The 8,291-nt window shown below is 43.8% G+C and overlaps 1 long non-coding RNA gene and 1 pseudogene across 1 annotated transcript; both read right to left on the bottom strand.

Annotated features, from left to right (window-relative positions):
- Nucleotides 1–362: 362 nt before the first annotated feature.
- Nucleotides 363–1,576, bottom strand: LOC112072232 (uncharacterized). The gene is made up of 2 exons (XR_002894276.1): nt 1,488–1,576; nt 363–1,085 (listed from the first exon to the last, which is right to left on the bottom strand). It is a non-coding gene; the product is annotated as an uncharacterized lncRNA (long non-coding RNA).
- Nucleotides 1,577–7,924: 6,348 nt separating this feature from the next.
- LOC112072233 (liprin-alpha-2-like) overlaps nt 7,925–8,291 on the bottom strand; it is a 130,356-nt pseudogene continuing 129,989 nt past the window's right edge.

The following is an 8,291-nucleotide window of genomic DNA, read 5'->3' as shown; positions in this document are numbered from 1 at the left end:
CACTGATAACAGCTATAGGGCTTCTCTCCAGTTGTGTGTTCGCTGGTGTGTAGCTAGGGTGGAAGCTAGAGCAAAGCTCTTCCACATAGACAGACATACGTTTTCTCTCCAGTGTGTGTTTGATGGTGTCTAATCAGGGAGGAAACTACAGCAAAGCTCTTCCCACACTGATCACAGCTATATAGGCTTCTCTTCCACTGTGTGTTAGCTGGTGTCTATTCAGGGTGGAAGCTACAGCAAAGCTCTTCCCACACTGATCACAGCGATAAGGCTTCTCACCTGTGTGTGTTCGCTGGTGTATAGTTAGTTTTTCTGATAGAGCAAAGCTCTTTCCACACTGATAACAGCTATAAGGCTTCTCCCCAGTGTGTGTTCGATGGTGTCTAATCAGGGAGGAAACTACAGCAAAGCTCTTCCCACACTGATCACAGCTATAAGGCTTCTCTCCTGTGTGTGTTCGCTGGTGTATAGTTAGTTTTTCTGATACAGCAAAGCTCTTCCCACACTGATAACAGCTATAAGGCTTCTCTCCAGTGTGTGTTCGATGGTGTCTATCAGGGAAGAAACTACAGCAAAGCTTTTCCCACACTGATCACAGCTATAAGGCTTCTCTCAGTGTGTGTACCTGGTGTCTACTCAGGGTGGAAGCTACAGCAAAGCTCTTTCCACACTGATCACAGCTATAAGGCTTCTCTACAGTTTGTGTTAGCTGGTGTGTAGTCAGGTTGCTTGACTGATTGGAGCTCTTTTCACAATCAAGGCAAGGGTAAGGCCTCTCCCCTGCATGAATTTGCAGATGAGATTGGAAGGCGTTAAGAAGCAGTGAAACTCTTCCCACACTGAGAGCAGCAGTACGGTTTCTCTTGGGTGTGAATCCACTGGTGAATAATGAAGTCACTCCTGCTAGTGAAACTCTTCCTACAGTCAGAGCAGCAGTATTGAGGTTTCTTCCCTATACATCTCTGCAGGTGTTTCTTGGGGTGTTCTGATTGATAGAGACACTTCTCTGTCTCGTCAGCAATACGATGTTGTTGAGGCGCCGAGATGACAAGCCCTCCAACTGAGAGAATGGTTAGTGCTGTCCCCTGTGAAACAAAGAACTTGAATAACTATGTTTTGGAATGGGTCCATAAACAAATACTATAATTAAAAATAAAATGTGTTTGTTATATAGCAGACTCTTCTCCAGCGCAACTTACAGGAGCAATTAGGGTTAAGTACCTTGCTCAAGGGCACAGACAGATCTTTCACCTAGTCGGCCCAGCGATTCGTACCAGCAACCTTTATTAGTGGCCCAAAGCTCTTAACCACTAACATACCTGCTGCCTTATCAATATACACTCAGTGACCAGTTTATTAGGACACCTCCTCCGTTCACGAAACTGGATCGACAATTTACTGGCCACTGAGTGTATACTGTTTTAAAATCAATTAACAGAGGTTACAGAATCAGATTGTAGTCTCATCCACACACCCATCGTTCTTACTTGATGAAATCAAATCTCCCTCCTCCTCGTGTCCTTCTCTCACAGTTCCACTCCGCCCTGGTGTTTTCCTGCAGTCGACCAGCCGCACAGACACCCTCTTCAAGACCCAGCAGTAAGGCGCTACGGGAGAGTTGTGACACAGGGACTCTGGCAGAGTTGGAGGGTGACGGACTAGCTCTGTCCTGGTGACCACAGGAAGTAAAGTACATAGAGTATCATTAGACCAAACATTTGATTACTTTAGTCTAAATCTCTGATTGATTGGTGCATACTTGTAATATCGCATTTCTCCTGAAGTGTGTCACTGATCACTACTTCCATCAACGAAGAAGTGGTATATTTGTTTTTACAAAATGTCAAACTGATAACACTTGTAATGCCCCGTCTTATGTTCAGAATGTTTGATTGAGCATTCATTGGAGTTGAACATCTTTCACCGAGTTAATCTTAGTTTAATTCTGGTTAAGTGTCATGTAATTAGTCAACTGCTCGCTTAAGTTCTGGGTTCATAAGTGGAGAGATTAAGAGATGGTAGAACAAGGAGAAGAACCGGATGAGAAGCTCCAACCCCTCTTTCAAGATACGGGCCGAATGTCCTCTCCCCTTCCAACATGTGAAAGATGGTAACACCTGCGAAATCATGATTAATTCAATAACCTGTGATACAAAACCTAAACACCAGAACTACTGCTGCTAATTATCCCACTTGAAGCATGTTGAGAAAAATGTCAGTCTCATAGTTTCAGTATTCTTATACAGTAAATACATAGAAGAAACATCAGATTTAGGCGTATTGTGGCATGTAGTAGAAACCTACAGTAAAAAGGTATTGGTGTAGCCTGGTGAAATTTCTGCCCCATGCAACATTGTTCAAGATCCACTTTTCTATGTGACTTGTTACTGTAACAGCATCCTCATCTAAAATCACTAACATTCAGATAATGAGTGGAATAAACTAATTTACCGCCAGTACAGTACATTGTACACCACACCATCATTTCAAATTTCATTTTTATATACATGCTCAAAAAAATAAAGGGAACACTAAAATAACACATCCTAGATCTGAATGAATGAAACATTCTTATTAAATACTTTTTTCTTTACATAGTTGAATGTGCTGACTACAAAAATCACACAAATTATCAATGGAAATCAAATTTATCAACCCATGGAGGTCTGGATTTGGAGTCACACTCAAATTAAAGTGGAAAACCACACTACAGGCTGATCCAACTTTGATGTAATGTCCTTAAAAACAAGTCAAATGAGGCTCAGTGGTGTGGTGTGGCCTCCACGTGCCTGTATGACCTCCCTACAACACCTGGGCATGCTCCTGATGAGGTGGCGGATGGTCTCCTGAGGGTCTCCTCCCAGACCTAGACTAAAGCATCCGCCAACTCCTGGACAGTCTGTGGTGCAACGTGGCGTTGGTGGATGGAGCGAGACATGTTGTCCCAGATGTGCTCAATTGGATTCAGGTCTGGGGAACAGGCGGGCCAGTCCATAGCATCAATGCCTTCCTCTTGCAGGAACTGCTGACACACTCCAGCCACATGAGGTCTAACATTGTCTTGCATTAGGAGGAACCCAGGGCCAACCGCACCAGCATATGGTCTCACAAGGGGTCTGAGGATCTCATCTCGGTACCTAATGGCAGTCAGGTACCTCTGGCGAGCACATGGAGGGCTGTGCGGCCCCCAAAGAAATGCACCCCACACCATGACTGACCACCGCCAAACCGGTCATGCTGGAGGATGTTGCAGCAGCAGAAACGTTCTCCACGGCGTCTCCAGACTCTGTCACGTCTGTCACATGTGCGTGTGAACCTGCTTTCATCTGTGAATTTGCCAATCTTGGTGTTCTCTGGCAAATGCCAAACGTCCTGCCGGTGTTGGGCTGTAAGCACAACCCCACCTGTGGACGTCGGGCCCTCATACCACCCTCATGGAGTCTGTTTCTGACCGTTTGAGCAGACACATGCACATTTGTGGCCTGCTGGAGGTCATTTTGCAGGGCTTGGCAGTGGCTCCTCCTAATCCTCCTTGCAACAAAGGCGGAGGTAGCGGTCCTGCTGCTGGGTTGTTGCCCTCCTACGGGCCTCTCACGTCTCCTGATGTACTATGGCTGTCTCCTGGTAGCGCCTCCATGCTCTGGACACTACGCTGACAGACACAGCAAACTTCTTGCCACAGTCGCATTGATGTGCATCCTGGATGAGCTGCACTACCTGAGCCACTTGTGTGGGTTGTAGACTCCATCTCATGCTACCACTAGGAGTGAAAGCACGCCAGCATTCAAAAGTGACCAAAACATCAGCCAGGAAGCATAGGAACTGAGAAGTGGTCTGTGGTCACCACCTGCAGAACCACTCCTTTATTGGGGGTGTCTTGCTATTTGCCTATAATTTCCACATTTTGTCTATTCCATTTGCACAACAGCATGTGAAATTTATTGTCAATCAGTGTTGCTTCCTAAGTGGACAGTTTGATTTCACAGAAGTGTGATTGACTTGGAGTTACATTGTGTTGTTTAGTGTTCCTTTATTTTTTTGAGCAGTGTATATACTGTACGTAAACTTGACACTATAATTTTGGTTTTGTAGATCAGTTTTTAGCAGTTTGATTAAATTATTGTTAAATGTATTAAGAAATGACAGGAAATCTTTTCAAAAGTAATCAATTGAAAATGGCCTAAGTGTTTTGAAACATATTTTGTGCTTCGAGTTGTGAAAATGTACCATTGGATTGGGCTAGTATTGGGCTAGTGGGAAGTGAGGAAAGTGAACAAGTGCACACTTAGGGAGGACGGAAAGATAATTAGGGATTCCTTAACAATAGTATCTAGGTAGAGGCGGAGCTAGCGTCAGGGCCATGGGTTGGATTGTTCCTGCAGATGAATCAATAAAATACAAAGAAATATGAATGTAGACATAACCATTTTTAACACTATAAGCATTATTTAACACTACAAAACATGGCATTTATATGATTAAATTCAATCCTGGAATTGGTCTGGTGGTTGTTGCTTTATTTTATAAAGCAAATGTATCTACAGCTGTCCTGTCAGTATACCTCCTTGAGGGGACCCTGATCTGGTAGCTGCACTGCTGAAGAGCTTTAGTCAATCAGTACACCTGAATACACACCAGCGAACACACACAGGAGAGAAGCCTTACAGCTGTGATCATTGTGGAAAGAGCTTTAGTCAATCATTAAACCTGAAAACACACCAGCTAACACACACTGGAGAGAAACATTAGATAGACATACAGTACCTGTCAAAAGTTTGGACACACCTACACATTCCAGGGTTTTTCTAAATMTTTTGTATTTTCTACATTGTAGAAAAATAGTGAAGACATCAAAACTATTGACATAACACATATGGAATTATGTAGTAACCAAGAAAAGTGTTAAATAATTCAAAATATATGTTATATTCTTCAAAGTAGCCACCCTTTGCCTTGATGACAGCTTTACACACTCTTGGCATTCTCTCAACCAGCTTCATGAGGTAGTCACCTGGAATGCATTTCAATTAACAGGTGTGCCTTGTTAGAAGTTAATTTGTGGTATTTCTTTCCTTCTTAATGCCTTTGAGCCAATCAGTTGTGTTGTGACAACGTAGGGATGGTATTCAGAAGATGGCCCTATTTGGTAAAAGACCAAGTCCATATTAGGGCAAGAACAGCTCTAATAAGGAAAGAGAAACAACAGTACATCATTACTTTAAGACATGGCCAGTCAATATGGAATATTTCAAGAACTTTGAAAGTTCGCAAAAACTTGCGCTTAAATCTGATTGATTTTGACTGGTCTAATGTCCATTGCTCGTGTTTCTTGGCCCAAGCAAGTCTGTTCATCCTATTGGTGTCCTTTATTAGTGGTTTCTTTGCAGCATTTCGACCATGGCCTGATTTCACGCAGTCTCCACTGAACAGAGAAGTTTAAATTTAAAGGTTTAAATAAAAAATACAAATACAAAAACAGTTGATGTTGAGATGTGTCTGTTACTTGAACTCTGTGAAGCATTTATTTGGGCTATACTTTCTGAGGCTGGTAACTCTAATGAGCTTATGCTCTGCAACAGACGTCACTCTGGGTCTTCCTTTCCTGTGGCGGTCCTCATGAGCGCGCTCATCATAGTGCTTGATGGATTTTGCGACAGACCGTATACACTTTTCTTATTTGAGCTGTTCTTGCCATAATATGGACTTGGTATTTTACCAAATAGGGCTATCTTTTGAATACCACGCCTGCCTTGTCACAACACAACTGATTGGCTCAAACGCATCCAGGTGACTACCTCATGAAACTGGTTGAGAGAATGCCAAGAGTGTGCAAAGCTTTCATCAAGGTAAAGGGTTGCTACTTTGAAGAATCTCAAATATATTTTGATTTGTTTAACACTTTTTTTGGTTACTACATGATTCCATATGTGTTATTTCATAGTTTTGATGTCTTCTTGTTAAGATGGTGCCGAAGAGGATGGCTGACGTTTTACATGCCCGTAACCAATTGTGCTATTTTGTAATTTTTTTGCATTGTTCGTAACTTATTTTTTTACTTATTTTGTACATAATGTTGCTTCTACCGTCTCTTATGACCAAAAAATAACTTCTGTACATCAGAACTGGGATTACCCACCACGAACTGTGGGAAGAAGCCTTTCCTTTAACAAGTCACACAAGAAAGATATAATGCTCTCCCGGGAACAGGCCCAGATCCCCGTCATTTGCGTGAGAAAAAGACGGAGGAAAAGAGGACGCATAACGGGGTGCCTTTTAAGAATCTGTAGGGAAGCGAGTAAACTTCCACTGCGATCAATTCTACTTGCTGACATGCAATCATTGGAAAATAAAATTGATGTCCTACGATTATCCTACCGACAGGACATTAAGAACTGTAATATCTTATGTTTCACCGAGTCGTGGCTGAACGACAACACAGATAATATAGAGCTGGAGGGATTTTCAATGCACCGGCAGAACAAGAGAAGCTACGTCTGGTAAGACGAGGGGTGGTGGTGTGTGTCTTTTTGTCAATAACAGCTTGTGCGTGATGTCTAATATTAGAAAAGTCTTTAGGTATTGCTCGCCTGAGGTAGAGTACCTTATGATAAGCTGTAGACCACACTATCTACCAAGAGAGTTCTCATCTATATTATTCGTAGCCATCTATTTACCACCACAGACCGATGCTGGCACTAAGACCGCAAAAAAACAACTCTATAAGGCCATAAGCAAACAAGAAAATGCTCACCCAGAAGCGACGCTCCTAGTGGCCAGGGACTTTAATGCAGGCAAACATAAATCAGTTTGACCAAATTTTTACCAGCATGTCACAGTGTGCACCCAGAGGGAAATAAACTGTAGACCACCTTTACTTCACACACAGAGATGCGTACAAAGCTCTCACCCGCCCTCCATTTGGCAAATCTGACCATAATTATATCCTCCTGATTATATCCTCCTGATTCCTGCTCACAAGCAAAAACTAAAGCAGGATGTACCAGTGACTCGCTCAATACGGGAGTGATCAGTTGACGCGGATGCTACGCTACAGGACTGTTTTGCTAGCACAGACTGGAATATGTTCCAGGATTCATCCAATGGCATTGAGGAGTATACCACCTCAGTTATCAGCTTCATCAATAAGTGCATCGATGACGTCGTCCCCACAGTGACTGTACGTACATATCCCAACCAGAAGCCATGGATTACAGGCAACATCCGAATCGAGCTAAAGGCTAGAGCTGCCGCTTTCAAGGAGCAGGACGCTAATCCGAACGCCTATAAGAAATCCGTGATGCCCTCAGACGAACCATCAAACAAGCAAAGCGTCAATACAGGATTAAGATTGAATCCTACTACACCTTCTCTGTCGCTCGTCGGATGTGGCAGGTCTTGAAAACTATTACGGACTACAAATGGAAATCCAGATGCGAGCTGCCCAGTGACGCGAGCCTACCAGATGAGCTAAATGCTTTTATTGCTCGCTTCGAGGCAAGCAACACTGAAGCATGCATTAGAGCACCAGCTGTTCTGGATGACTGTGTGAAAACGCTCTCGGTAGCCGATGTGAGCAAGATCTTTAAACAGGTCAACATTCACAAAACCGCGGGGCCAGATGAATTACCAGGACGTGTACTCAAAGCATGCGTGGACCAACTGGCAAGTGTCTTCACTGACATTGTCATCCTCTCCCTGACTGAGGCTGTAATACCTACATGTTTCAAGCAGACCACCATAGTACCTGTGCCCAAGGAAGCGAAGGTAACCTACCTAAATTATTACCACCCCGTAGCACTCACATCGGTAGCCATGAAGTGCTTTGAAAGGCTGGCCAAGGCTCACATCAACAGCATCCTCCTGGATACCCTAGACCCACTCCAATTCGCATATCGTCCAAAACAGATCCACAGATGATGCAATCTCAATCGTACTCCACACTGCCTTTTCCCACCTGGACAAAAGGAACACCTATGTGAGAATGCTGTTCATTGACAACACCATATGCTCATGAAGGCTCATCACTAAGCTAAGGACCCTGGGACTAAACACCTCCCTCTGCAACTGGATCCTGGACTTCCTGATGTGCTAACCCCAGGTGGTAAGGGTAGGCAACAACACGTCCGCCACCCTGATCCTCAACACAGGGCCCCTCAGGGGTGTGTACTTAGTCCCTCCTGTACTCCCTGTTCTTCCACGACTGCGTGGCCAAACACGACTCCAAACACGATCATTAAGTTTGCTGACGACACAACAGTGGTAGTCCTGACACGATGAGAACCAACCTATAG

The sequence above is a fragment of the Salvelinus sp. IW2-2015 genome, unplaced genomic scaffold, assembly GCF_002910315.2.
Source record: "Salvelinus sp. IW2-2015 unplaced genomic scaffold, ASM291031v2 Un_scaffold1861, whole genome shotgun sequence".
Lineage (NCBI taxonomy): Eukaryota > Metazoa > Chordata > Actinopteri > Salmoniformes > Salmonidae > Salvelinus > Salvelinus sp. IW2-2015.
This window is presented reverse-complemented; position numbering and strand designations above follow the sequence as displayed.